At 37.4% G+C, this 16,487-nt stretch overlaps 1 protein-coding gene across 2 annotated transcripts in view; it reads right to left on the reverse strand.

Annotated features, from left to right (window-relative positions):
* IQSEC1 (IQ motif and Sec7 domain 1) overlaps positions 1-15,999 on the reverse strand; it is a 273,968-nt gene extending 257,969 nt beyond the window's left edge. Inside the window, exon 1 of one of the 2 annotated variants that reach the window (XM_026857677.1) lies at positions 15,977-15,999. The gene's annotated coding sequence lies outside the window, so the exon portion shown is untranslated. The remainder of the gene's footprint in view (positions 1-15,976) is intronic. The other variant, XM_026857674.1, reaches the window with a different exon arrangement.
* Between the last annotated feature and the right edge of the window lie 488 nt (positions 16,000-16,487).

The following is a 16,487-nucleotide window of genomic DNA, read 5'->3' on the forward strand; positions in this document are numbered from 1 at the left end:
CCCGGCCGGCCGGCCGTCTGGAGAGAGCAGTGAAGTGAAGACGACGGATGCCAGCGAAGAAGATGGCCGCCTCCTGGAACCCTCCCCGGGTGGATCAGCACAGGAACCCAGACCGGTGATCTGTACTCGCCCATTCCCTCTATCTCCCTCTTTTCCTTTTTCTTTTAAGAAATGTAAAGCATATTATATTGCTCGCCACAGCTTGCTCTGTACTTAGCCAATTATCATGTGTTCAATTAGTGCATTGTAGGTAGTTAATAAATGCTTGAACTTGGAGACTTGTTGTCCACTCCAATTGGGGATGTGTGAATCTGAGTCACTTGTCCCCCTCGTCGGAGCGGGACGTGACACCTGAAGCACTGAGAAATTACTTATCTGCTGAAGCAAAGAACTGAAAGAACTCTCTCACACATGCTCCGTCTTTATACAAAGAAAATGGATTTCCATAAAATAAGGGCCTTATACAACAAGGACAAGAAGAGACAGACCTGATTCTGATCACGTTAGAGCTGGAGCTACATCCGAGACAGAATCAGCTGTTTAAATAATGGACTGAGCAAAGATCAACTCCCCCCCATAGACCATTTTGTCATCACCATACGGCACACAAACAGCAAGCACTTTCAGGGACAGAGCTACTTCAGAGAATCAGTCTTGCTCTGATAAAAATCTTCTAGTCAGAGCCTGAGCATAGTGGCAGACACCAGATGTTTTAGCAGAAATGCAATGGCAAATCAGGAAGTAGGTTATTACTTCTGATCTTCCTTAAATGATCTCACTACTTTTTTCTTTTACAATATAATCCAGCAGAAGTTGTGTACTCAGAAATTATGGTATCAGCATAAACCCTTCAGACCTCCTTCATTTTAATCAGGTCATGAGCATGTCCAAAAAAAAAATCCTCCAGCTCCATGGAACAAGGATTTAGGCAAGCAGAGAAGTCAGAAATTACTAAATGTTTAGTCACTTATCCTTGAAATTTGAGTCCTCTTTGGATACAGACAAAATACTTAGGTAGGCCATTCCTCGTTTTTCCAAATAGAATGCAAGAAAAATGAAGACAGCTGGCAAGCAGCTCATGGATATCTGAGTCATATTAATATAAGTCCATCAATTAATCCTGAGTATCCTTGGTTGGTTTATTCAAGCTTTTCCAGTTTTCTTTTTTCTTAAAAAAAAAAAAAAAAAAAAAAGTTCATTCGTTCAGTAGCTCTGCTTTTGGTCTGAAATTCTGATGTGAACTGCCCACTACCCTGAGCCTTGGAGGAGAGCAATACTACTTCTTCCTAAGAGAGTCCAGAAAAACTACCAGAAGTCAACTACTTAAGAATCTAGATTTGGAGAAGTGACTTTTGCTTTGAGTTTCAAAGATGAATCTCAAAAAGTAGGTATAAACTGGTTTAGAGTTTAAGGGTAGGTCTGTCTGTGCAATCATTTTTAAATGAGTGCTGTTTGAGTAGTTTCTCTTCAGCATCCCAAAGCAATACACACTGTATTTCTTTCCCCTACAGTGTGCACATTTCTCAATGATGAGAGATATCTTTTCCCAGATATTCTTATATATTCCTCCAAGGTCTAGGTAAGGCTGTTAAATGATTGATACCTAAATCGTGAAGCACGTTCTGGAAAGCATTTTTTAAAGAACCAGATTACATCTGCTGTATGCAGAGCAGCAGTGCCAATTAATTTACAGTTACTTCAGGAAGTACAGTACATTTTAGTGCCACAAGATCACAAATAACGTAGTAGTTCATAGGCACAGTAGACCCAGTTCTTGAAAGTCAAATACTCATTTACAATAGATAACGTGCACAATCAAAGTAATGCTCAAATACCCTGCTAATGTTATCTTGGTAGCATTTAGTCCTCTGTAGCTGTGTTTCTGAAAAGCCTATTGTCATTTTTGCAAAGACACGTGTTGGTCAGGAGGTTACTTATAGCAGTGCTTTTCAAAGCAGTTAATTTCAAAACCAAAGGCAGCAGAAAAAGATTATGAAAAAAATAAAGAGCTGTGGCATCTCAGGCAAGTCAAGCTTATCTTAGCATATTCTGAGCACATATTAAATGACAATGTGTGAGCTGAAATCCTCATCTTCATTGCAGAGTGGAAACTGTCTTCAATTTATGCATCATAGCTGAGGGGGTTATTAGAAGACTAGCGATTTAAATGAATTCTTGCTGGATTTTTGATATTTGCTTGAGCACAAAAGGACATTTTCTTCCCCAGACCGAATAATGGTAAGTCATCTTAATTCATGCATATGATTGGTTTACAGTATCTAGAAAGAAACGATTCAACTGAGTTCAAGGTTCATTTTAATATGAGTGATACGCTCCAGTCTTTACCACTTCTAAAGTTTTGAAGATCAAATTAAGTTTGACTGTATAATAAACAAAAGCACACAAAGAAACCAAAAGACTGAAGATATCCAGAGAATATTCTCTAACTGTATCTTACAACATTTCAAAACACAGTTCTTGAGTATATGACTCATTACTTTTATACCATACACAACACAGTTTAGGATAAAACTTGACTAAAACCAGGAGCAAGTCAGTAGATATTTATCTTCAAAAGACTTTTTCTGTTTGTCATACAGTACGTAGAATTTAGTGTAGCTCTATTAATTTTGGCTCCAATCTCTATTTTTGTATACAGATTCTGTTTCTTGCATTAAAATGCAGAGGAGGAATCTTATTCCCCTGATAAAGTTAACTATTATAAATAAATCACAGAGGTATCCAAAGAAATGTGCTTGATTTAATCAACAAGAAATTAATGAGGCCAAATTGATGGCAGAAATTAGGCAAGACTAGCTGACAGGTATTTACAGATATGTTCAGCTGATAAGACTGTGGAATCAATATGGGATTTCAGCAAGCGAGGGCATCCGTCATGGAGACAAGTTAAAGTGCTTTATTTTCTCCTTTTACCCTCAACAGAAGACAGCTAACAATAGGGCAAAGCACGAAGGCACAAAAGGTTAAAGCTTTCAGTTAGCAATTTTTACTAAAATAGTTCACGCAAACCTTTACAGCCTTCACTGTGCTTTAATAACAAAAAGTATGTATGAAAGGCTTTCTTACTATGTTTTGTTCATGTTTGAAAAGAAGGCAAAATCTACAGCTTCATTTACAAAGGAAGTCAGAACAACAGAAAATTTGAAATCATGTGATACAACATTTGGTTGCTACTATTATCAAATCTAGTGATATATCTAGTTCTCATACTGCTGCCTCCGTATGATAATGCTGGTCACAGCAACCTGAAGATAGAGGTTAGGACTGGACATTAAAGAAACAAGCAATATATCCACAAAACTCGGAGAACTCCTACAGTATGGAAGTAGAGGTCAAGAACACAAGGATGCCTACACTTACACTCCACTTCATCTAAGTTCAACATGGTATGCTTTTCTAAAAAAGATGTTGTTCATCAGTTCACAAGTCTGCCTTCAAGTGCACACCACGTGTGTAATAGGTTAAAAATGACAGAACAAGCACATCACTGCTAAGGCCCTTTGTCCTCTTCTGCTATTCTTCCCCCCACAGGAAACTCATTACTTGGAGGAAATTACAGGTAGGATACCATTTCACATCCAGTCTGTAGTTGCAATAGGAAAGGAATTCTCCACTGATACATAAGTTCACTACATTCTAAATTTCTAAAAAATTCCTGGGGTTTTTTGCTATTCAGCAAGGTAAGGGTTCGTGTCTATTGTTTTATTACTTAGACCACAGAAACATTTGTCCATTCTGCCCTTCATTATAACACACATATAGAATCCCCCCCTCCCCCCAAGTTTGTTCACAGCTGATTTAAATTAAAAACTATAAAAATATCCCATCGTTAACACTTGGCTAATTAGAATCCCACTGACCACATAGAAATTTTCATTCTTTGTAATCTTAATTTCAAACAGTACACAATATCCTCCAGAAGAGATACAAAATTAAAATTGAACTGAAACATTAAAGACATAGTACTTGTCAGCTAGTTTCCAAGATACCTTATACCCTGTTATGCTGAGCATAACAGGCTGAACCATCAATTACATGAAAATGATTTCTTTTGTTGCTGCTTCCATTTAAAAATCTTACGCTCCCCTCTATGACCACATTAGTACAAGACATCTCTCCTCCACAGATACTGCAGTTTGGACTGGGAAACCTATGGCCAGAGGTACAATCTGTTCACATGCCCAATAGCTACATGGATCCTCACTCTTAATACTGGAAAGCACTCATCTAGCAACATCTCAGAGATCTCTAGTGTCAATGTACATCAGAAAACTCTCCCCTCCACCCCACCAAGTGGGGAATGTTCATGCAGCAACACAGTGTGAGGAAATTTGAAGATTTATCAAAGTACAGAAAAGGAAAATCAGAAAGAAAAAAAAAAAAAAAAAAGGGGGGGAAATAAAAATCAGTCCTGATCTGGCTTAAAGTCTCCTTTCACTTTTAAAGCCAAATAATATTGAAAAAAATCTAAGCAGATTTTGGAAAAATGTTCTCACATATTAACTAAATATTAGTATTTATTCCAAATACATAAGTTTTCCCTCTACAGGACATACTGGAGATAACCCACTTTCTATAACTTGCTTCCCATAACAACACTTAGCTGCCCAGAAGGTTGCTAAATGCACACACAGCTTTTGTTAGAACTGTACTGGCACACAACAAACTAGACGACTAATCCTTTCTCACTATTATCCATGTCAGACAACGGACAAAATCTCTTCAGAATCACCTTGTGTATCCCATATATCAACTCCAAAAGTAGGTAGCCAAGAGGCTGACATGATACTTTTTAATATACACAATACACAGGTTTGAACTACTGACACTTTTCTTACAACAGGGAAAATGGATTTTGTAATGGTGAAGCCAGTTACATTTCAGTAAAATACAGATCAAGTTACTAGTGATGTTAGTGACCAGTCATTCAAGTAATCTGAATTGTAACTACTCCAAAGATACCACGTACTTGCAGAGCCCAAGTCTTCTGCCCAGCAGCTCTAACCAGTTTATAAGAAATAGTTTCCTGCATTTGAAAGTCCCTGCCTGGGAGGGTTTAAGGACTGGAACGTGGCTGTAAGGACAGTAACCCCACAGGCGGCACCTCCTGATTTCCACTGGCACTCTTTCTCCTGTCCTCCACCCAGGACAAGCAAACACTTCACAGAAGTTTATGTCCTACTTAAGTTTCATGAGCAGTATTAGTGCAACAACATCTACATCAGACTTTTGCCAGGGAACTGTTTTCCATGCCTCTAAGCAGGAGTGCATTGTTACCACAAGTTCAGAGACTCTGAGAACTCTGACTAAGCAAAAAAGCTATTGAAAGCCCTGTAAAATCATGACCAAAAAAAAAGGACTTTTTCTCCAGAAAGCAGAGCAAGAACTGCAGGAAAACAACAAATCACCACCCCAACCATAAACACACATTGTCAACAACTCCAAGTTACTTATAATAGTTCCTAGGAAGCAGGTACATCACAAACGAAGCTTTTACTCTTGATTCCAACTATTTATAATGCGTATTTTAGGATACTCATTTTTCTTCTGTATTGGCATAACCTAAGTTATTATTTTTGTCTTTATGTTTTTATTAACATATTATTCTGTTGAAAGTTTCTCCAACACATAGTTTGCTTACTTCATCTTCCATTGACTTACAGTTGCACTTACTGAAATACTTTCAAAAGCATCATTAATACAGCTAAGAAGAGGAACCAGGTATCTAAATCATGATTATCTCCTAACCCAGCGATCATTCTTGAATTACACTGAGGCATAAAACTACCTAGAATACAGATTTTAAATAGCAAAAAGGAAAAAAGAACCCTTAAAGTTACCAGTAGATTTTTACACATCTATTTTTTTGCTGCATATTTTCCTGTTGGATAGAATTAGTCTAGCCATGACTACTTGTGTAAAGCAACAAGATCAAAAACTATGAAAGGTCTCTCTCTTGATTTTGTCAGCGTGCAGACTACTACATAAAAATTGCTGCATTTTGTCTGAACCAAAGTACCTTTGGCTTAAAGTTCTATCTATAAATGTCGAATATATGAATTCTTTTGAAAGAAACAGATTACATGCAAGGAAGCAGATTTTTTTTCTCACTAGTGCATAGAGATTTATTAACAGAACTCAATGTCTCCTACTCATGATCTTATCAGTCTGCACATACACAGGGATTTCCAATAGCTACTGTATATTATTTTCAGTGTTCTGGAGAGAAAGGTATGCCAGTTAATTCTGTTCATAAAGTCTCATTTTATTCCTGCCCTCACAGGAACATAATCACATCTCCACTAAAAAAAAAAAAAAAAAAAAAAAATTAATAAGATAAGTCAACTTCTGATCATAGCCTGTCCTTCTGTGGAACTCCTGCAACAGCTACAGTACAGGTGGTTCTGTTGAACTCACTTTGCCACAATTTGGTTTCTAAAACTGAAACCATCAGCCAGTTGCATGTGCAACTCTCTCAGCCTATAATGCACGGCAGGGAAGCTTTGTTTCACAAGGGTACACACATTCTGCATTCTTCTGAAAAGCAGATACAAAGAGAAGCCAGAAAGCACCTTCATCTAGCATTAACTGCATAGCAGGATGTCTTCCATCTCATTAAAACACTACCTCATTTAGAGGTGACCCTCACTGTCCCACCAAAGAGCCAACAGATGTGCCAAGTTCTACTCAAAATGCACACTGCTCCTGCTTGTCTTGAGTGAGGGCATAGAAACAAGAATTCAACCAAGAAATTATGAGCTGTTTAGCAGATGCTCCATAACAAACTTTAATCAAAGCCCTTGAAGAACACTATGAAGCACACAGAAAGTATAAGGTATTCTACGTTTTCTCCTTCTTTACACTCATACTTTATCCCCTATATTCAAGCCAGCTTTGCATGTGAATTCTAATAGAAAGTAATAAAAGCAACTCAAAATTTACCATGGAATAGTAAAATCATGAAGAAAATTCAAACTACTTTATCTACACAGATGAGAAATCCTGTGGCAGTACAAGCACAACTTACCGAATTAAGTTGTGCACACATTGCTCATTAAGCAAGCCTTATCTTACATGGTAACCAATGGGACTACTTCTGAACAACTTTTCAAGAATTGGGTATAAAAATTAGCTGCATTGAATTAATGTGAAACCACTTCCAAAGCTTTGTCTTTTCAAGATTGCAAATTCAACAACTGCCAGCCTGTCAAGAGAATTCTATTGAGCACAATCAGCACTTACAAACTTACATAAATTACAGCTGTATTTCCAGTGGAAATAATTTTAGACAAAATGCTTGCATATGCTGTTTATCCACCTGGATGGTATCCAACTTTTAACAAGACTTGATTCTACTTTTCAGTACAAAAATCAGAATCTCCATAATTCAGAAGCCAAAATATTAGCGTAATATATTACCTGAAGCAAAAATTTAATTAAATTGCAAAGACATCTACCTGTGTTTATGCAACTATTTAAAAAAATTTAAAAAAAATCAAAAATCAGCCCTTTTCCCTTTAGTTCACCTATCAGTACAATGCTTTTCTATTTCCTTGCCAACTGAGTCTAACGAAACAGTATTAAGAGGGGGTAAACCAGTTAGCTTAGTTCATGCAGAACATTTTTTTCTACAAAACGAAGATGGTGTCATGGCTGTGATGCTTCACATCATTTGCAGTATCTGAAGCTTTTGAGTCGTGAAACACTGATAAGCCTCAAGATTCTTCAGCGTGTTGAAAAGCAACACAGAAAAAACCCAACTTTACTACATTAAGCACAGAATCATGGGCTTCTTGAGGACTGTCAGGTTAAAGAGGTCCTCTCAACCATATTCCTCCTACTAGATAGCACTATCATGCAGTTACACATTATACTTTGAGGCGATAATGTGATTTTGGCTATATTGCCCGAGAACTAGAACTCAGTTAACTTGCTTCGTGACTAAACTGCCTCAAAAAAGCACAGTATTACTCTCTTATTTTTCTTCTTCCAACAAAGATTATGTAAAAACAACAGAAAAATTACAAAATAAGGTGTATGCTTCTCACATTAACAGTTAACTTTCTGAAATTTTACTAGGTAAAACATCTCCTGTTGTGGGTGCTCAGTGCTAAAAATGTCACTCTGATTAACCATCCATACTGGACTGGGAAGGTTTTTTTTGGAATATATTAGTAATTCTGCTTGGCAAGTCAGATATGTAATTTGAAACACTTAGACCAATTGTTGATGTATACACTCAGCAGCCATTTTTGAAAATCAGAAAGTTTTATAACACCTCAAACTGGGTAAGTAAAAAAAAAAAAATAAATAAAAGCCCTCAGTATCACCAGGAAATCTTAAAGGACCAGTTCCAGTTTACAATCAATTTCTGTAATCCCTTTACCAAAAAGCAAATGCCTAAACTGCCACTACTGACACTGCCAAGTTAATTTGTTATACAGAATGTAATTACACATGAGGAAAAAGCTTTGTTACTGCAAGTTCATTCCATTTAAGACTAAAAAGATCATGAAGTGAAAAATTTGTGAAAACTATATGCAGAGCTCAAATAACAGCTCCCCATCAACCAAAGCATATATATGGTCATGTTGTGCTCCTTGTAACCATTCAAAACCTCTGATGAAATCAGCTGGCAGTACCCCAGGGTAGAGGGTGTAGGTCACAACGTGGCTTCAAATACATTACTGCACTGAAAACAGTGATGCAAAACTCTCGCTAACCTGGCTGCATGGAGCAGTATCACACTCTTCTCTTTCAACCTGGCAAGTATCTTGCCAACACTGTCCAAACCTCCAATTGTCTATTTTCCTTGTCAAAGAAACTTGGGACTTTGCTCAGAAGGCTGATGGGGAAGGACTGGCATCAACCACCAGTCCGCACCACTGAAGTTCAAGTGCTTGTGCAGAGAAAGAGCAACACCTGAGAAGATTATTCTCCCTGCCACACAAGTTGTTGCCTTCTTACCACGTCTTAGAGACAAGCCTGACTGAAGTAGCAGAGAAGTGAGAGAAAACTCCTGTTTAAACAGGAACCCTTTCACCATTAATAAAATTTATATTCACTTAGTATTGTAAAGGCATTCACACCCCATATGTGTCACACAACACTCCACAATACATGTTCAATTTTCCTATAAATTCATTTCAGTAGCACTTTCACCAATAGTGAAATGGTGAACAGTGTTTAGTACACATAATTCAGAGAGTTTACCTATATTCACTGTCATACAAACATCTACCACAGTCTTTGAGAGCAGATTACACTTTTTAGCAGCTTTTTTTGAATATTTTTTTCTTTTAGTTCCTCCCTCAATTACAAATTAAGTTCTGAGTGGTCAAACAGGTAACAGTACAGAACAATGCTGATGCTGCTATGCATCTGAGAAAGGTCATCCAGTTAACTGCCAGATTTATTAGTCAAAAAGTTTAACAACATGACTGAAGAGCCTTTTACAGAAAAGTTCTAAGCAACACTAGGGCTTAGCAGAAACAAGTCATGAGAAACCAGCTGGATTCTACCAATTACTGATTTTAGTAAGACATCAGGACTGAAATCAGAGAACATGCTCCTTGCTATGTCACCGACGCTGGGGTTCAGTCACCTCACCTTACTGTTACCTTCCTCCATCAGTTCTCATCATTCCAGCACAAAGCTCTTGTGCCTGTACAACATTCCTGGCATTCGGGCCCTAATCCTGGAAACAAGATGGCAATGCTGTGCTGCACTATTCACATCCATCTTTCCTTCAAACAGCTTGCAGTTTCAGATTTCCTTCCTCAAAAGCCTTGGATTACACGGACACGTATCTGCTGTATCTAATAACTCAGCCCAAACCTGAAGCACGCAGGGGTGAATGACAGTAGTTCACCCAATGAAGTCAGCCAATTACAAAATATTTGTTAGAGCAGATGGTGTGTGGAAAAAAGAACGAATTGCCCATAGTGTTTAGAGAAGACCAAGACCTGCAACCAGGAGGTCTTGGTCAAACAAATGGAGTCTGATCTGAGCACTCTCTACAAAGATTTTTATATCAATACCATCTCCTACTCCTGGAAAATCAGATGTTATAGCACACTTCTCACATGATTCTAAGTTGCACTGGGTAACAGTTTTAAGAAGAAATATGAACATATACTTTGAATCCTTTTTTTTTTTTTTTTTAGTTTTCACTCATTTATTCTGTAAAAGTAGATGTTTCATACTAATTTTAGGAAAAAAGTATTTTCAGGAAAAATTTATATTAGGAAAAATATAATGAGAAAAAAATGTATTTATTTTTAACATCACTAGTGTAAACTATTAGAGATGACACAGAAACAGTTCTGACAAATTCATTAACATATTGCTGTCCTTTCATCTGAAATTCAGATTAAAGCTTTGTAATTTTAAAGTCATTGGCAACTCCACACCCATCTCTGCTCCTGGAAGCTGTTTCCATATATTTTGTTTCTGTTAACAGTAGTAAAACTAATTTAATTTAACATCAAGAAACCCATCATATTCCACTCTACTGTAGAGGGTCACCCTGATATTTATGTAGAATTATATTGGGGGAAACTTTTTTTGCTTTTTAAATTAGTAACAACGGGTGATTTTGGACATTTAAAGGACTAGTTATGAAACTGTAGAAGGCTTTATGGAATGATTAAAACCACCCAGAAAAAGCCTTCTTTACGTGTAGTCCCTTAGTCATTTAGATGGCAAAGCAATACATTTGAACTTGAAAATTAGTTTTACAAGTCCATCTGTCTTTCGTTCCCCAAAACCTGCACTTTGCAGGTTATCAGAGAAGAGGCCGAGTCACACAGTTAAGGTAAATTTTACTGGAGTAAAACAAAACAAAACCACCAGAACTTTGCTTCCTGCTAGACTTTCTCTCTGGCTCAATTACTGAAGTTTGTCAAGATCTGTTTAACACCCATTCCTCCCACTCTGTGTACACCACAGAATTAGGCTGATATTCTACAATACTTCCCTGCTCTAATGTAAATCAGACAATTACTTTTCCACTTTATCTACTGTATGCCTTTACAGGAAATCAGTTTTTATGCATGATCATCAACAGACACAAAACCTTCCATGTCCTCCATCTATTTACATACTGAGAAGACTTACAGACTGAGACTTCTCTTTTGGTTCAGCCAAATAGCTTAGCTGATGTTTTCTCCATAGCTAGTACTACAGCTAGTACTGCCCTCTTTTTTTCTTCTTCCTTTTTAACTGACCTTCAGGCTCTCCCCTCTTTCTTTGCATATTTCTTAAATTATGTGGGTATTCACAGAACAGCACTTTTTTTTGGCAGTAGCCTTGACACCTCTCAGTTCAGGAGACATGAGAACCCTCTGCTTTTATGTAGTATTGTTACTTATAGCTTACCTCATTTTGTACTTCATTTCTCCTTTAAAAAGCACCTAACTGGGAAGGGAAAAAAAAAAACCAAAAACCAAACAACAACCCAAACTAAAAAAGACAGGTCAATTCCAGTGGTCTGACTGAAGACATATTTTGCACAGGATGCCTGCTGGGACAAGGTCTGAGACGTGCTCCCTTGCTGCTGTCAACGAACCAAAGCGCCAGCTCCAGAAGTATTACACCAGGAATATCATGGAGCAGTTGTGTTGAGCAGCTAGTCCGCTCAAATGTAATTCATCTCACCTCTTTTACGGGCAGAAAAGCAGCAAAGGAATACCTAGGGGAAGTGAAAGAAATCTTACATCTTTAAGCCATTCATACTACTATTTTTATAAGAATAAAAATGGGAAAAGAAGGAAAGCCAGAACAGAGGTATTGTTTCTGGGCAGGTTTTAAAGGTTTGCTGGCCAGAGCTGCTTACTGATCTTTTGAGTCACTCCGTATCGTATACAGTGCTTGAATCCGCTATCATCTTGTGTTCATTAAAACACATAAGGTCCATAAGTAGAGGTAAGAGGAACATCTTCTAATTATTAAACCTTGAGAGGTACTATTCTTGCAAACATTGATATGATAGATTATACTACATATATACATTCTTATCTGTAACTGTCAAGTCTTACTACTAAATATTAAAATTTCTCGTAAAACAAATTACGTTTTCTGCTGAAAACATGTGAACAAAGACAGATAATTAAAAAGGACCATCACACTGACAATTTCATAGCTCACTGTGTACATATTCATTACATCTGAGAATGCAAAATGTTCAAAGCAATTTATCAATTTCAATAGATTTAACACATACCTAGGCTTGAAAATTACATTGCATTCACCAGAAGAAAACAAATGCAAGTTTATTACAGCACAACAATATCATAAGCAGAAAGAATTTTAAGGGCTTGCACAAACAATGAAATAATTTATTACTTTGTGTTCACAATGAGAAAACCAAGGGAAAAAATATTATTTTCAATTGTTTCAGTGTATTATCTAGAATCATATTGCTTTTCTGCATCAACCTTGTCTCTGCATAGTCAGATTCAGTGTTTACTGCATTTCAGAGCACTTCAAAACATCTTTTGGATAAATTTTCATAGTTATGACAATATATATATATAGCTACTGAAAACAAATCCACCAAGGCGATAACTTTTGCAACTGAGCAACAGTATAAAATTTGAGGCCACCACTTGTATTGGATATTCCATTCCAGTATGAAAAAAGCCAGCTATTCCAAAACAAGCATCTCGGTCAAGAGTCTGATTACACTCGCTCAACTGCAAGAGACTAAACCAAACCCAGGGATTCCCAGTCCTGGGCACAGAGGCATGTCTGACACCAGTCCTACAGCCTGCCAAACCCAGCTGCACAGCACAGCTTGGGGGTGGAGGGGAGCCACAAAAAGACAGGGACAAAACAAGCAAAAAACCCACAAGATATGTGCGTTTGCCTACCCTCTTGAATTCTAATTCTTCTATTTACTGCTCAGAGAAAACTTCCTAAGACGACCCTCCTAGAAACATTAAAAAGTTTAATGGAACGACAGTGGTGTGAGTTTGACAGGACATAAGGAGGGAAGAGAGAAGGATAAAGCTGATTCAGTGTGGATCTACTCTACAAGCCAATGCCCATGCCACGCCAGCGTATCAATCTGATGAACTTGGTGTGGGTCAGAGCTGATCTGTTTCTCTCTTTACATCTCTGAAAGTGCAAAGATAAAAGTTAATTGCTGCCCATAGAAGTTCTGCCCTGGTTCATCTTGTACCCATGTAGCAATGAACACAAGAAAGATCTTACTTCCATGTAACAAGCCACTGTCATAGGATACAGGTTTGTAGTGACAGAGAAATACATGCCAAACTGCCACCCATCTGATCTCACAATAATCTTCTGGTAGAAAGGTGGTAAAAAAAATAAATGGCTACATCTCAAAATTTATTTAGAGTGATCCTTTTATCTTAAGTGCTAACGCTAGTGAGAGTTAAACATTACAGTGCTAACGGATACTTCTGCTTATTAACTGCAGACATAAGCCCTTAACTAATGTCACTCAATATAGGATCTGTCCGGCTAATGCTGAGACAGCACATTTTATTCCTGGCTTCTCACCTGCTTGCAGCTCCTTGCAATTTCATGGATTCAACTGAATAGTTTGGCAGAGGACACTGGCACAGAATGGTCAGCATACTGATTTGCTGGCATTTTGGTGATATTTCTGTCAGAAGAAATGATGATTTCTTCTCGTCAGAGTTTAACCACTGTCCCCTAGACTGACCTTATAATTGCATTTGAAATGATTACAGTTCCTCTTAATTTGCCAGAAATGAAGGAAAACAGTATGAAGCAAATTAACCACAATGTAAAGAAGCTACCTAGACACAGATAAGAGCTAAGTGAGCTTTCACCCAAGACAAGACAGAAGCTGACCAGGGTTTTATGCAGGCAGAAACAAAAGCACATCCTCAGTCACATTTCACCTCTGCTCTAAAGAAACACAGTTTAAGAGAGAGGATAGAAGAGAGTTGGACTGAAGGAGCATTTCAGGAAGAAATGCCTTCTGCTTGAGTCGCCTGCTACTGCATTCATCTGTTAGCCTAATTTTAGACTATCATAAAAGTCTGGAACTGTCTTGCAGTAACTCAAGTTCATGCTGAAAAACAGAATTAATTCACCGAACAGCCTCAAAACAGAAGATTATATCAGTGCTCCAAGACTCATGCTGATTGCCTGCAGGTCTCTGTAGAGAACACATGGTGTTGATTTTCACCATCACAACCCTGAAGCCTGTATACAGAAGAAATACTCCCCATGCACTATGGGTAGTTTCTGTAGATGCACCGAGTCCGAGCAGACCCTTCCTTTAATGCATGGAATTCATCTGGCAAGACATACTAACATTATTCCATCAGTCTTGCAGCCCAGTCCCTCAGCTCATCAGTCAAACACACATCCACACCATCCCACAATGAAGTAATCCTAGTTCATTAAAATGCATGCCAGGAGCAAGGGCTAGAGGTCTATTAGTGTTTAGGTTTTAGGTAGCACCCAAACTAGATCTAAAGTGATTGGCTTTCAGCTGTGCCTACACACTACTTAAATACCTCAAAACATCATCTCTCGTAGATGAACTCGACTCTTACCAGAGTGCAGCAGCAGCAGCGATGCCATCCCCCCAACCTGGGCAACCAAATCCCACAGGAGATTCAGCAGGTCAAAGCAAGAATGATTATTATAGGTTGAAACGTGACCTCAATTACAGTTCTGTAAACTCACATGCCAGTGGACTCAAGTTTGCAATAGCTGATCAGCATTAGTCCTTCCACAGCTTGCCAGCATATTGGCAACTCTACGGGGAGTTTAAAAAACCCAAGGAATAAAGTACAGGCGTCTTACTACAGTCTTAACCATAGCAGCTTGTGATTTATTTTGTGCAGTTTGGTTGCTGCATATTAACATACGCTACCAACCTCCCATGCAGAACCTTGAACTCAGGTTAATACCACACTGATTTTGATTTCTGTTTTAAGAAAAAAGCTTTTCAGAGTATCTTCAATCACTTCCTACAGACTTCTGTTTTCCTGATATCAGATCGATTATACTGAAATTCATCTAATTTTGTGGACAGTCTGCATACACATGGGTAAGAACCGAATTTTTAATTCTGCAACTGAAGGTCCTTTTTTTTTTAAAGAAATAAAGTACAGCGTCTTTAGATGCAAAGTCCTGACAATCCCCAGAACAAGCTACAGGGTATTATAGTGAACCCACAGACAATATTTTAGACCTTTTTATCATTGAACAGTGGCCATTTCTGGAGAATCAAGGCATCTGTTTAATTGTAATGGTCTAATGAATGTGGAACACTTTCAAATTTAAGAATGCATTTTTTTACATTTCAGTTCTGTTTAGAGCACTTCTATGAGCTCTGCAAGTTTGACACAGCCAAACCTTCAAAGAGGTAGGTTTAAAATATTACCCTTGAAGTAATGAGTATAAAATACTAAATGAGTAAGTTAAAAATAAAGTATCTGATAATTAAATTCTCTAAATTATCTGAATTTTCCGAGCACATAATGAGCATTGTAATGAGTCAATGAAGGTTCTTGCTGTCAAGTAGAGGAGGCTACTAAGAAAGCCTGAACAAGTATATGGACTTCTCCCCAACACAGATGTTGCCCCCAGAAATTGGCAGGCAGCTGGCTCACAGCTTTGCCAATACAAATGTCTATTGAGTATGAATTTTGATTACAAACACTGGAAACTAATTATAAATAAGCTTTTGCAATTCTCAGTATATGAGTCTTAAATCATATTGGAGATAGAAGGGTTCAGGAGATGTCACATTATATATTACTGAACTTATCCAAGGTAGAAGATCCTTTATTCAAAATACAAATGGCATGCTAATTAGAATCAATAAAAAACACATTTTAAAAAAAATCCTGTTTCTACATAATGCTTTTAAATGAACTTATGCTTTATAAATATTTCCTTAGAACAAAAACATCAATATAGAAAGAATACAAAGTACACATACCTGATGCTTCTTGAACTTTCACCTTCAGACCTGTAAAGAAATACACAAATACTTAGGACAGAACTACTTTCAGCATTTATAAGCCAGACAGTCTAAAAATGGTAGACCTTCTCCCTTTGTAATTCAGTTAGTTTTTCTAAGGCTTGTTGTACTTTCCCCACTAATAAGACTTTTAAAAAAGAGAGCAGTCTACTTAAGTTTAGAATAAATCTATTAGAAGTTAAAAAACAGTTAACAGCTGAAGTCAATAACTGCAATATTAAAATATATGCTGACACGCTCTGAACCCTCAGTAAAGATCTGTAAACATGCAGTAAGAAAGATTTATGTTCCATATTTGCAAGTGAAAAGTACCAGCCTCTGACATTATTCTGGAAGCATTTTTTTTTTTTTTTTTTTTTTTTTTTTTTTTTTTTAAGCTTTTCTTCACTCTTTAGCTGAAAAGGTCATAGGCAAACATGTTTAGGAATCTAATCCCCAGGCTTATTAGGCACTACTCAGAAAGGGCTAA

This window comes from Athene cunicularia (assembly GCF_003259725.1).
Source record: "Athene cunicularia isolate RWA chromosome 12 unlocalized genomic scaffold, athCun1 chr12_part1, whole genome shotgun sequence".
In the NCBI taxonomy this organism is placed as follows: domain Eukaryota; kingdom Metazoa; phylum Chordata; class Aves; order Strigiformes; family Strigidae; genus Athene; species Athene cunicularia.